The sequence below is a fragment of the Hermetia illucens genome, chromosome 4, assembly GCF_905115235.1.
Source record: "Hermetia illucens chromosome 4, iHerIll2.2.curated.20191125, whole genome shotgun sequence".
NCBI lineage: Eukaryota > Metazoa > Arthropoda > Insecta > Diptera > Stratiomyidae > Hermetia > Hermetia illucens.
The window spans coordinates 34,245,798-34,260,486 of NC_051852.1; the positions used below are offsets into that span (position 1 = coordinate 34,245,798).

A 14,689-nucleotide genomic window follows, 5' to 3' on the forward strand; every position below is an offset into this window, starting at 1 on the left:
CCACTCCACCAGTCACTAGGGATGAGCTGCTGGAGCTCTTCTGTCGAATAGGCAACAGCAAAGCCCCGGGTCCTGACGGCATACCGAACAAGGTCCTTAAACGCGCCATCAAATGTAGACCGGGTATGTTCGCGGAACTGTTCGACATGTGCATGAATTCCGTGATCGGAGCAATCCAGGATAAACTGCAAAAAGCAAAAGAAGTGAGAAAAGCGCGGTCACGAACTCCGCGGGTAGACGGAAGGAAACCTAGCTAATTTAAGTTAACTTGGCCCCGTGATGTAATACCTAAAGGGTAGGTAGGGTAGGGGGCAGTAAGAGGGTGGTTTTAGTGAGTAAAAATCCCACCCTCTAGCGTACCTTGGCCAGAATATTTTGAAGATTTCCACCTCCTTTCAAAAACAAGACCTACAGACAGGCAGAAAATAAACCGATTTTAATAAGGTTTTGTTTTACACTTTTTTACTGTTTTACGCTGGCGGATCCCTCACAGCAGAGAGCATATGCACCGTAGTCAAGACGAAGAGGAACGACTGAGGAAACTGTACTGGGCGAACCTACCAGAAATGGAACAGCCCAGGGTGGTCATTGGGGATAGAAACCCAAACGTTCAAAGGGTTGTTTAAATCTCATCAAGAAGAACCTGAAGATTATAGAAGGAATAATCACCGATCATGAGAGGCTTTATTAGACTATTTGCAGATTCTGTAAGTAGAGTGACGAAACCTCCATACAGTTGGTTGAGGCACCTGGGAGAATACTTAGTCTGGCGTCACTACGTTCCGAAATCGACTGAGAAATGGGCGGCCCCATTCTGCTCGTAGTAAACGAGTGGAGGAAGCTGTACTTTCACTCATCAACTGTAATCAAACGCGTGGATAGCCATCGTTTTGGTAAACGAAATGAATATCCCACCGAGAACTCTCTTGCGTCTATTTAAAGATGGTTTATCAAATACAATTGCTGTTACTTATATATTTGATTGACATACTACAGTTAGTAGGCGTACTATAACCATAAATGGACACATTAACTCTTCTAGCACACTTCTTTTGACGATGTTATTATAATATTATCGTGAATGGAAGGTAGTCCAGCCGAAGCAATTTAGAATAAGGAACTGCGTCGGCACATGGAACATATACCCTTGGACGTGTTGCCGAAAAGGTGAAAGTGGTATTCAATAGGTCACATATTAAGCACTGCCGACAATTTTTTTACTAAAAATACGATGCCATCAATTCAACTCGCCGGTAGCTTCAGTGGACGCTTGGATAGTCCTGAAGCTCTCTGAAGCATTGCAATTGAGGAGGATTTTAGGCGTATTGAGAAGTCCTGAAACAAGCTTATTCACATGACTTAAAATCATCAAGAATGGGTCTTCTACAAGAAATTTATGTAATGAATATCGATTCTGGATAAATTTAAAAAGTAAAGTTTGATGACCTCTGAAGTTAAAAGCAACACAAACGACGCACCCTTATGCTGCGATTTAAGACTTTCAGTTCCATACAAAACTATAAACATGAACATGATGAACAAGGTCATCAAGCTCCTGCGCAAAATGAGATGCATCGTTCACTTGCACTTTCAAGGCGGAACTGTCAACTGCGTTGCCTGGCAGAAAACTCGGTAAAGTCGCTGATGGAATAGGCAGGAATCTCAGTCGGAAACAATCCCCTGTACATATACTATTGTGGATGAAAAATGAACAGTTCGCAGTTGACCAGTGATCTAAACGTGAGTGGGATCGGGCTGGCCAGTGAACGATTGAAAAATGATTCGGCCCTTCATATAAGGAAAGGAAGGACGGTTGTTGCAGTGTAGTGAGGGTAGTGAGCGAAAATTGCATGTGTATCTTCATCGCACAATATCTCAAATTTACGTCTCAACGCCTTTCACAATTTTTGGTATGTGGACGCTATTTTCAGTCGAGCAGGTGGCTAGATGGACTCTGAACTGTTCAGGCGTGACTGACTATTTGAAATAATAAAAAAAAACTTGTTTCTTTTTCGCTGGTGTAGATATTTATTCTTGCAAACACCGATATTTCGGGAACCACTTGTTCCCTTCATCAGTGCCAAGAAGACTTTTTAGGTAGATGTTACAAGAATAAATGTCTATACCAGCGAAAAAGAAACAACAAGTTTTTTATTATTTCAAATAATTAATCGTTGGAAACACTCAGAGGTGACTGACTACCTGATAACGGATCTGCCTTAACTCGCAGAGAGAAGTCCAACAAATTAAAAACTCTATGCCAAAAAAGATTCAGAGATCAAAACGCGTGGAGAGAATTCGAAGCCGTCAAGTACATGACACGGCTCTGAGGACCATCATCAAATGCTTGTGCAAACCCACTACATTTTGAACCAAAGGAAGGAGGCTGACGCCTGTGCCGTAATTCCCGTTGCCTTAATGCAGCTGCACACCGAATCTCTACCTAGTTTTAAAACTCGAAGACAGAATGGCCAACCTCATCAATGACAAAATACTTAAGTTTAATCTGAGATGCACATTCGATCAGAGAATCTTCGATCCTGGGTTCTAGGTGCTGCTAAAATCAATTGGAGAGTCGGTGAAGCTTGAAAGAGAGATAGTTAGCGATAATTTCCTAGGACTATGCCGACCTTTCGTTCTGAGAGTTTAGTGTAGGTACATTTTCAATGCCTTCCACGAACTATTATACGCCAGCAGGCGACTAACTCGCAAAGTAATCGCATGGAAATTTGGGAAGATGAGGCTAGAACCCCCAAGAACATTCAGAGTTGGAGTCATCGCTGAAAAATATCAGAAAATATACAGTTCGTTTTGAGAATGAAGGGGGTCCTAAGTCCGCATCAACTTAATGCAGGACCGGACCTGGTAAGAAACCGTAAAGCCGTCGTCGCTTGACTTTTTTTTAAAAAAGTTTGGGTGCAAGCCCTAGCGAGGGGTCCGTGGACCAGAAAAGAGGGAGTAAGTTGCTCTCCAATTGGTCCGGTCCTGCATTAAGTTGATGCGGACTTAGGACCCCCTTCATTCTCAAAACGAATATTTCAGCCCTGGCCAGCTTTGGTCAATAAGGCGGATTTGCGCTCAATATAATTCAAAGGCATGTCGTGTTTTACGAATTATATAATGGAGCATTCAACATCTGCGAGCCGCTACGGTCACGCTGCTCCCAGGGCAGAGGTGAGGCAGCGTCTGACGATTTGCCGCTGCCCTGGTAAGAAACCGTAAAGCCGTCGTCGCTTGACTTTTTTTTAAATATACAGTTGATACGTATCAGCTTTTCACAGTGACAGACGGCAGATTTCAACATGCGCAAATAGATTTAGTTGAGGCAAAAATCCCAACCACTGGTTCCAGATATAGTTTGAAAATGATGGGCCGATACTCAAGGTAGCTAGAAACATAGCAATTATCAGGTCAAATGACCGCTCCGTAGTTTTCTATTCAAGTTTGCCAGCACAAGTCCACCTTTTCCAGGTCCCTTTAGAAATAGGCAATCTCCACAAACCGGAACTCTCGGTGTATATGTAGGCTGATTACTAGTCATAAGTTTGGAGGATTGCGGAAAAAAAATTTACACCAAAAGGATCAGAAGTGGACCTGCCTAAAATCACACAGCTGGTGATACTTTTTCTACAGTGAATATAGAAAACCTTATGATGCAATTTATTCAGAGGATTTTACAGTGTCTACGAAGAAGATGATATAAAAACTCTTGTAAAACCAGACCTCACTTCTCAAAACCTCAAGTATCTAGAAACATTGAACAATTGCTTAACTAAGTCCTGATTTCGGACAAAATAGTCAAACTCCATCGGTTGCTGTCCATCTTACATACCAATGATCATTTTGCTCGTCCTCACGAAATTTTTTGAATAAATTTTATTACCAAGACTCAAGTAATACTTAATGGGGTCATCCCGTGTGCCAGATCCGCGGAATCGAATTTTTCTTTTTGGCATCAATTAAGGCTCATCATCAAATATAATGGTTTGATCCCACGTGCAACAAGGCTGAGATACCTCAAAGTAATGCTCTCGGGCCTCTGATGCACTTACGGTTTACGGACGATTTTCTTACAAACAGAAACCTTTTCACAAAAGAACTGGGCACACATGACCTCCTAAATTGGTATCACGGGACTTGTGAATATCTTTCTTCAGAGCTTTACTCAAGAATCCACCAAGGGACTCGCAAATATACTTTACAAGGAGGAAGGTGGGAACTGTGAACGCTCACGCATGTAGTGAGTTACATCGTTCTATGTGGAATCTAAGAGGGGGAAAAGTGAGGTGTAAAATGTTTGTCGCCCAATTTAGTCATGATATCAAATGAGAAGCCTCGATTAGTTCTTTCCAAATCAGGTCCTAGTTTTGAAGTCGATTGCAAGATGGGGAAGTGAGGGGGTCATAAAGGGGTCACTTAAATTAAGGAGCTATTCTCAGAAACTACCCACCAGAAAAAAAAATTATAATGATGTCTCTATATGACATCTACGCTTCGAAATACCCTCCTCCTCTACTCCAACTAAAATAAAGTTAAAAATAGTATATCAATATATTTTTAAAATTTCCTGAGAACCCTTCATCTTAGACCCTTAAAATTTCGCATTAATATAGGCTGATGTGGAGCAGCACAGTGGAAAATTTTTCTGAAAATCGTACTATTATTAACAAAGCAAAAGTAAGTCAAAATTGCCTCTTTTGCGCCAAACTGGTACTCCTTAAGAGATATCGAATTCAATATTGCGTACGTTTAACACATATACACTACGAGCTATAACATGAAAGATCAATAAAACCTTTCATATCTAAAGCGACGATCTTTCGATTTCACGACCTGTTTCTAGGTAATTTCCGTTGTTTTCAATGTATTTTTAGAGCCTGTTTCAAAGCATTTCTTGAAATTGCCTCTTTGAAGCTTCTGAATTTTGACTTTGATTGCATTTATAATCTCTTCATTAGAACCAAAAGCCACTTCCTGTCACGTTGTTGGACCAGAGGAGTATGGAGCTGGACAAATTTTTTCAATGCTTGAGAGCACGAAAAAATTTTTGGTCTTTTTAGCAGTGTGAGCTGGTCCATTGAAATGGTGTAGAAATGCCGATTTTTGAAAACTTGTGCTAAGCACGTTTCTCTGTATAACTTCGCTGTTATTATTTGACCAGTTGCCAAAAGATCAGCAGCTATGTTACAATATCGGCTCTGGTGAAATAAGCTGACGCTTTTGTTGCTTTGCCTTTACGGGCGCATTGGCTCGTACTGAGCTCTACACCATGGACTTCTGTTTAGTTTCCGGACCATACTTATAGAGCCAAGGTTCGTCACCTGTAACAATTTTGTAGAAGATGCTACCCTGGCCGTTTTTAGATGTCGGAAGGAAATATTTAGTGTAATGAACGCGTGGTTCATTTTGAGCGTCATTTTAAATCTAACCTATGGAGGAGATTTTTCGCGTATCCCAAATAGTGATCAAATATTGTTTACATGGCCATGAAATAGATGCTCGGTTCATTGGTATCCACTTCTTGCATCAAGCTGGAATCTTCGTTTATTTCCTTCTTTTACTTCGATTCATATTCGAAGATTTGGTACGTGCCGTTCGTCCTCCAGAAGAAAGTTTCCTGTCTGGAATCTTCAAAATCAATTTGACACAGTTTTTTGAATGGGTGCGTTCGCCTCATATGCATTTTGGTGTTGATTAAAAATATGGATGAGCCTCAACTAACGTTAAAAACTGTGGTAAATAATGCATCGATTTCTTGTTGTACTGATGGCGGTCGTTATGCAAGACTAGCATCACCAAATGTTCGTTTTCTGGCCTCCATTTTCACTGGACTTTCTGAAATTTGGCATAAAATATCGATAAACTATGGCAAACCATGCGTCATCAAGTGGATGCGGACTCAGGACTCCCAGCATCCTCAACATAAAATTCACTGGTTTAGGTCTAAAATTAGTCTCCTAGGGCAGAGGTGAGGCAGGGTCTGATGAGTTGCCTCTGCCCTGGATGAAACCGTCAGCCAACTTTTTTATGACAAACCACCTACAATTTTTGAAATTGCCTTAATTAAAAATTAAAATGTCAATTTAGACTCTCCGTATATACGGTGAACATTTGAATTCAAAAAGTCTTTCAGTTCCAAAAATCGATAGAACTGAAAAACGGTAATAAGCAATGAGTAAAACAAGTTCCTAATCAACTGTCCCAATAAAGCGTTCAGATACCAATTTCAGACTTTTAAGCATTATTTTGAAGCATCGCCCTTTGTTAATGAATTAATTATAAACAGAAATCACAGTGGATAGATCACACAGTAAAAACGGTGACAATACAAATCGAATCAATTTCTGCATCAAAGCCCACAATTTAATAGCTGTCGGGCTAATGGCTGTACAAAAGCCAAAAGCATAAATTCTATTAACTCATTAAAATAATCAAAATTAAATGAAAATATATAAAACGAATCTATTAACTTTTCTAATCTATTTATTCTGATTTTCCATAGGTGGTCAGGAATAATTGTTCATGAAATCCCTGCCTTTCCATGCGTTTGAAATGCCAGAATATTTTAGCTTTGTGTTAGGTATCCTTTCTACCTCATCATAATTCAATATAGAATTTAATATTTGAATCGAAATCTAATTTAAATACACATAAAAGAAATTTATTATCTATCAAGAGATACTATCAAATTCGCACTACATAGATACCATACAGATTATATATTATCCGAAATATCGGGGATAATATTGGAGACAATCAAAAATTAATTACTGAATATGAAAGCTCTAAAGTGTTTAGATGGCACTGTTCAAACATCTACCAACAATAATGGAAGCACTTAAAACCAATAAACAATAATAATAATTTCATTATTCCATTCAGCTTTCATTGCACTCGTTGGCTTCATCGGCAATCTGAATTGGATCAAATATCTATCGTTCCATCGTTTCATGATATCGGAATTGTTAAACCGTTCATTACGAAAGTCAAGTTCGGCGAAATGATAATATTTATTGAAAGCTATCGAATCAATTATTGTGTACTTTTACATGAACTGCAAATATTCCAAACATCCATATTGAATTACAAACGATTTGCATTAGATTATTCGTGAGAAATCTATTTATCGAGTGATAAGCATGCAGTAATTAAGCGGGAAAATATTGAGTTTTCTGGGTGAATGGAATGCATTGGATTAAACTTATGTTAATGATACCCTAGGAGTAACACGTCAATGGGGTGGATTTTGGTTAAAGTAAAATAATACTCGGAATTTCGCAGGATAAGTGTAAACAAAGCCTGTATTCCCAGAAATTCGAAATTAGGGACGTTACATTTTACTTTGTGAATGGATAAGTTTACAAGTGTTTATTTAGCTTCCGCATATTATTTGATTCCAGGAAAATTCTAATTTTTATGGGTCCCATAATTGCGAAGAGTAGTACATTCTTCAACTATACTGTGCCAAGTTATCAGAAGGTGGTCGACTCGTCATGAGTTGAGGAAAGTTGAGGAAAGATTTCCAGAAGTTAACTTTTTGACTTGTTAGACCATCGGGACACGATCGGAACCTCATCGACTACTATCACGTCTAATTCCGAGAGTGTTCTGACAGTAAGTAAAAAATCTGTCCTACTATCTGTTCACTAGTTTAGACCGTCCCGCCCCAATTGGGAGTTTGAAATCGGTGAAATCGGCAATAAAATCGCAAGAATAATGGCGGATGCAGAAAAGCCCTCTAACCATTTCTCCTCATTCTTAATATAAATTCTGCCATGAAATTTCTTATTGAATCAATGTGACTAAGATGAAGTGGTACCGTTAATACCTCCTTGACTTTCAAGCAAAAATGTACACCAGCAATTATAGACACTTGATGGCGTCTTGCGATTTTGGAGACGAAGATGTTAATAGGATTAGTCGAACAACTTTTGTGACCAGATCCAAAATGGCAAACTTCCTAGAGAAATATTTTCGGCGGCACGGCCATATCAGCCACGTTGATGTGAAATTAGTGAAACTCGACTACAAAGTCACCGGACAAGGCGATTGTTTGACAAATTCAGCTACTAGACCATTCGACCCCATCTGTACCAAGCTGTCGATAGGGAGAAGTACTGAATGTGGTCCGAGGGACCCAACCTCTTCATTGGGGAAATTTTGCGCTAGAAAAACAAAGATGAAAGAAGTGTTTTTTTTTGTTGGGGTAGGGCAGTGTTGGAATCCCGGTTCGGTATGTCGTCGGACTACCAAATAAAACATCTCCCCATCGTCAGAGAGCTAGCCTGGAACCGTTTGTTACATTACTTCGGGCTAGTCCCCGAACTCTCCCGCCTTGCGGAGCCTTCAAGTCAGGGAATTCCTTTCACCAACGGGAGGGGAGTGGAGGAAGGTAACAGTCAGTTCAAGAAACTCTCTGCCCTCCGGCTCCTCCAGCAGTGAAGCCCTATCTTCTTGGCATCGAGAAGGACCGGAATGTAATGGACAACACGGCTCCACCTGTCAGCACCCCATCTCACCTTCCACAAGAAACAAAAGTGTGATGGGCGTCGTCCACAATTCCATTGCAGAACACACAATCTGGAGATCGTGCCTTTCCAATCTTGTGCAGATAATGCGCATTTAATAACTGGGTAAGGAAATAGTCAGTCTCACCATGCTTACAATTCAGCAATGCACCTGTTACCGATGAGCCGCGTAGTCCATCTGCCTCTAGTTTCATTTTGCCAAGAAAGTTGCCACTCGTCTAGGGTGCGTTGCAATTTTTCACGAGCAACCACCTCCCTTGACTCTTCTCTCTTGCGCTTGTATATGGCTTGACGCTCCTTAGCAAGGAGGGCAACGAGGAGTCACTCCCGTGATCACCATCACGCTTGCTCAGAGACAGTGCGGTACGCAGACGCCATCCGCAAAGCTCTCTGTTTCTATACTTGCGCAAGACGTTTACGATATACCTCCTTACCAAGAGCGGCAGCCCATACCTATGCACCATGATGAGTTCAACATCAGGAGACGTCGCCTGCTAGACGTAGGACCCCCAATATTTGCCATTAGCCAACTTAACGCCGAAACTCCAGCCGCAGTCTTGTCCGCTGCTGCTTTGATTTGCTCAAAAAAGCTCATCTTTGAGTCAAAACTCAGCCGCTGGTTTTGATTCAGCTATCGACTCGCCGAACGATATGGGACGCAGGGTCGGAATTTTCTTTTTAGTCAGGATGACTACTTCGGTTTTTTCCAGTGCAGTGTTGAAACCGTGAGTAGTCATCCGCTTACCCGTCGCATCAATATGCCACGTCTGCTTTGCGCCTGTTAGACAGTGCGTCCAGCAACAAGCGCCGCGACATCATCTGCATAACCGACCAGGTGCGATTCTTGTAGCATGTCGAATTTAAGTAGACTATCATAGGTATTATTCCAGAAGTCCGGCCCTAGGATGGATACCTACGCTACCCACAACGTGATCGCCATTCTCCTCTGACGCTCTAGCGTTGCATAGAGCAGGGACCGGTTCCTCACATAGTTCCTCAATATCCGTAAGAAATAGTTCGGCACGTGGAAAGTATTGTCTAGTATGCCTAGAATGCCATTCCATCTTACGGAATTAAGGGCGTTTCTGATGTCAAGCTTGACGAGGAACACCAACCGCCGACTATGTACCTCCTCTCGTCGAACTGCATCCACGACTTGCGTGACAGCATCTACTGTGGATCTCCCTACTCTAGAACCAAACTGCCGGGGAGATAAATCTTCAGTATGTGGCGTGCCAGAGAGCCGAAATTCATCACCAAAATAAGATCCCAGGGCGTTGAAGTCCGCACCTCCACATTAAATAACTTTTATTTGTCCGTTCCAACGTCGGTCGTTGCCCGGGGTAGCACTATTAATGAATATATTGGCATTCCGACCGATCAGAATAGATAATTTGAAAAAGCCCTATTCGAAGCACTTCGGAGTTTCTAGGACTCAGAACGTTCCTTAACGAAGACCTCGGATGCGGTCCTACGTGGATATTGTCCAGAGAATATCTCCGATTATTAGAAGATTTTTTGTAAAAACCAATACTGACACCAATCTTGATGGAGATGGCCACACGGATTGAACATGGGTAGCCAAGATGGCAGGGCCATTACAAAAACAGGAAAGTGGACGAAGTTGACCGCCAGGATCTAAAAGCAACTCTGCTGAAATATCGACACTTCCTTTTATGCCTTTATGCTAGTCATGTTCGGAAATATAGGCGGGTCCTTTGGATGTTTCTATTCTTCTCACGTCATATATGTCACAAAGTTTCATGTGTCTTATACATAGTGCGTTTGGATCGCATCAGGATGGGTCTGAACTCTATAAAAGCTTGGGAAACCAAGAAAAGGCGGAATAAATTTGGAAATAAAAAATAGGAGTTCGACCGCGTGTGCACAGCGGGAAAACTAGCTAAGACTAAGATGCTGGTTACGCCTGCAAATAATTAGCATATGCTACACCCAGATTACAAAGATCTCATATGTTCTAACTCGTATTGAACTATTTCAACTCTTGGATGGCTCTTGCTTTCACAAACTTGTATTGTGTCTATTGTGCCATTGTCAATACTTTGACTGAAGAGTCACTCATTCAAGATATCCTCGACAATGAACTTCATGAGCACTCTAATTCCGCTAGGTCTCTTGTGCTTGTGGGATGCGTCTCTTAACCTGTGTCCAGAAAATAATTTGTCTATTATCAGAAGACCGGGGTGTCAAAATATATAATGCGTTCAACGGTGTAGGTATTTCCATGAGTAACCACATTTTCCCCAAACACGACATGATAGTCATCAGTGAAACCATTTCAGGTTGGCAAACTGGAAATTTTGAATCTCTGTTGTCACTGAAACGTCAACAACGACTCGGATTGGAACTGATGCCAAAGTGGGTCTGACAACACCTTGTTCGGACATGTGATGGGGAAGTCCGGTCTTGGCGACCGTAACGATAATAGTGGGAGATTCGAGGATTTCTGAAACTTCCACGGCCTCGTCATTGGTGGTACATTGTTCGGATACAGAGTATACCAAAAGGTCAGTTCGATTTCAACTGGCTGACGCCGTGTGAGCGTTCAGATCGACCACTTCGCGATCAGCAGTAGATCCAGGAGCTATCACCTGGATACGTGTAACGAGAGCAGCACTGATGTCGGGCTCGAAAAAGAGCAACATTTGATGGTCGCTTACGTTCGCTTGCATATTGTGTATACCACTTCTGGCAGGGTAGGGGAGTTACTCCCCTACATTCAACATCAACCGCTTGTGTGATCTGGCTGTATCTCGACAGTAGGTGAGCTGTGTTGCTGATCGAATGGCAGATATACTGAGTAGCCCACCCCCAACGTTGGGCCGCCAACAAAAATGGTCTTTTCTCGGATACTACGCAGTTCGTTGAGCATGTCCCGAAGGGACATAATAAGGTCTGCCTGACTGACGTGGAAGCGGATTGATGAACTCGGTTAACATGATGCGCTCGAATTACGATACCAAGCGAAATCCCGTGAAGTTCAGCGTAGTGTACGTCGTGACAAAAGGGAATTTGATATTGCGTTTGATATTGAGGTGATCAATCTTTCTATGGTGCTGTGAAGTAATTGAATAGCTGGAAAAAAACACTTTACCACGGTTCCTAACGGTATTACATCCGGTGAAGTTCATCCTCTTGTGGATGAAATGGCTAGTAACATGCGGATACAGACAGTACCTCCAAGCAGAAGAGAAATAATATCGGTCATCAATGCACTCAAACTGAGTAAAGTCGCTGGGCTCGACGCGATGTTATTGGTCGCTGCATCTGCAGATCTGCTGCTTCCACACGTACGGAAATCTTGAGAATGCGAGACCTTTCCCAGAAAGTGGAAAAAGGGAATGGTTATCAAGATTCCAAAGAAGGGCAGGTTTTGAGTGTGACAATTGGAGGGGTATCTGCGTTCTCTCTGACGTCGTAAAAATATTATAATAGCTAAAATAATCCTGGAAAGCAGTCGCAGTCGGAACTTTTATTGCTTCCTCTGTCACTTGCATCAATAATGTCCGTATGTTATGATAACTTGCCCCACAATGTATGCCTTAGAGAAGACAGGACTCCGTAATGTCAGAGCACATGGAAGAGCATTGAGGGTTAAAGGAAAGCGAAACGCGGTGTAATCAACGAAACATATTTCTGCATAAATCATACCACCATCATACCACCTTCGCATTTCGACGGATTGCCCCATTTGATTGTTTTCGCGCACGAATCGCACGTACCTTGTCAGGATCGTCCCATTACCGATAATTTGTCTCAAGTATCGAGCTTCCTTCTTGCAGATGTTCAGTGCCAGGTCAGCGCCTCTCACACAGGAATACACTTCGCTTACGAGCAGAAAGTGCTTTTCAAAGGACCTTCGATCTGGTCTCTGGTCTTAATCGAAATGGCTGGGTCATTAAGGTATACTTGATGGAGCGAATGAGTAGGAAGGAGTTTTTCAATTAGTCGCTGCATAGTGTGGGCAATTTGCAGATGCCAAACGGCATGATCGGAAGCTGATAGAACCATTGCAATCAAAGGTAGAGAATAAGGGTCCTTCAAAGTGCTATTCACTTTACGAGCACCAACACGAAGATGCACTTTACCATATTCCTTACAGAGGGTAACAGACAGACAGAAAGTCAAGTACTTCGTTCCTCGCTAGCTTGCGAAACCAGCATCTACCAAAGACCGGTTTACAAGTATCCTTCCGGTTGGGTCATGTCAGGCTCCATCGAAATCGCTTTATAGAGGAACGTACAGCATCCTGCGTGAAAAGTACAAATGGAAGGGGAAAAAAATGAACCCGCTGAGTGAGTTGGGAAAAACTCCAGCGAGGAGAGGAGGGGAGGTAGTCGAAACGACGGTATCTGAAGCGACGATGTGACTGTCTCTGTGATACTGCTTTTGTCAAGTGTGAAGCGAAAGAAATCACGTTCACTGTACTTTTTTGTAAAGAAATCCCTTCCAACCAAACGAGTGTTTGTACTTCCTAACTTTATTTTCGCATTAGTCCAACACGCGCTGCTAACCATTCGTTTAGTGGATTGAGTTGAAAGGTACTCAACTCCTGGCAGGGTAAGCACATTTTCTCAGGAAAATGATGTCACTCCGAAAGAATCTGTGTGTGACGCGAACAGACCTACTCAATTTCAATTTCAAAGTAAATTTCATTCAATCAATTCGACAAAATTAGATGAAAAATTTATAAAGTTTCTGTTGGAGACAGTTATGAAATTGTCCTCAATTCCTTTAAACAAGTCGTTGGAAATATCTACCGCAGACACACGCTTATTTAATTCATAAAATTTCACAAACAACATGTTTAAGTGCATCTCAAACAAAGTGCATTTCAGGCAGTCGTCAGTGGCACCGGTCGCTATGGTCGAATATCAAACTTTTAGCATTTCCTTCTTTTCAATTAGGTTTCTACTGCCAGGAAGCCATCTGTTGAAAGGTTTTCTATCTGTAGAGAGCTCTCTCTTTAATTTAGTTTCTATCCAATGTAGATGCATCTATGTGAATACAACGGAGCAAAAAGCGTGGCTAAATAGAGGAAATGCACTCAGTTTGCTTGGATTCAATTAGAGTAAAATGTCCATGTAGATAGGGAAAAGTGTCCAGACGTTAGATTATGTTATCTGTTGTTTGTTCGTCAAAGGTTTAGAGGACAGGTGCTTTGAATTTAAAATAGTTTCAGAACTTAGCGATATGTGACCATATTACATGTCGTGAACCATGCTCAGTTAGATGGTGTCAAGCATGCATATTGTAGATATGCGAAATATATCTGCTTTCTGAGACGATCCAGGTGCTTATTTTAAAACAAATGGTTGAGGAGCATACATTCCGCAAACTCCTTTTGTGAAACTCTCAGAGTTTGACGACTGATAACGGTTATAGAGTTATGAGGAAACAAAGGTCTGTTTGCAAACTTGTTACCAAATAAAGGCACACAACGTACATTCACGTCTGTAGAACTTTCTCAAAACGATAACTATTTCTTGATGACGGTACCCGAACACTGCAAGGATTCAAAGTGCAATATGCAGTTGGCAAACTGCTCTTCAACTCACCGAGCAATTAACAATGTTGCTTGTGGACGTCCGTTGTAGTTCGTTGGTGTCTATCTTCAAGATGAAGTTTCTGTACTTCTGTGTACTCTTCAATTATGTCCAGTCAGTCTTGTTGCTTCTGTGAGGCTATTTCTGAACTGGATGTTCCTCGTTTTCGTTGTTCATTTGCTTGCTTCCTCCCGGCTCGCTTAATTAACGTCCGGCATACTTGCGCGATTCCTCGCTGATGTCATTTCGTTTAATTTGGTTGTTCAAATCTGAAATAGAAGGAAAGGAATAAGTTAGTGATATTGTAATTTGTTGGTTTGAAATTAAAAAAGTGTGCATATTCAGCTTGCCTTAGTTAAATAGAATTGCAAAGTACTTTGAAAAGAGAAGTAGGTTTGAGCGTATTTCGAAGGCAACAGCTCAAAATAGCACTGAACAGCAGATGAACAAGTTGGCAGCCATAGTCTGAAGTTTATTACTGTCATCAAAACTGGACCGGCATTGTAGTTTCCTTCATATTTGCATTTTCAACCCAGTAATTAAGGAAAAGTTTGCATGTGTTTTAGATTTGCTTACGGAATAGACACAATAGAA

General features: G+C 41.5%; 1 protein-coding gene across 2 annotated transcripts in view; it reads right to left on the reverse strand.

Annotated features, from left to right (window-relative positions):
- The window catches only part of LOC119653416, a 404,817-nt gene that overhangs the window by 139,017 nt on the left and 251,111 nt on the right, over nt 1-14,689 (reverse strand). For both annotated transcript variants that reach the window (XM_038057986.1, XM_038057985.1), the window contains one exon: nt 14,108-14,364. The gene's annotated coding sequence lies outside the window, so the exon portion shown is untranslated. The remainder of the gene's footprint in view (nt 1-14,107; nt 14,365-14,689) is intronic.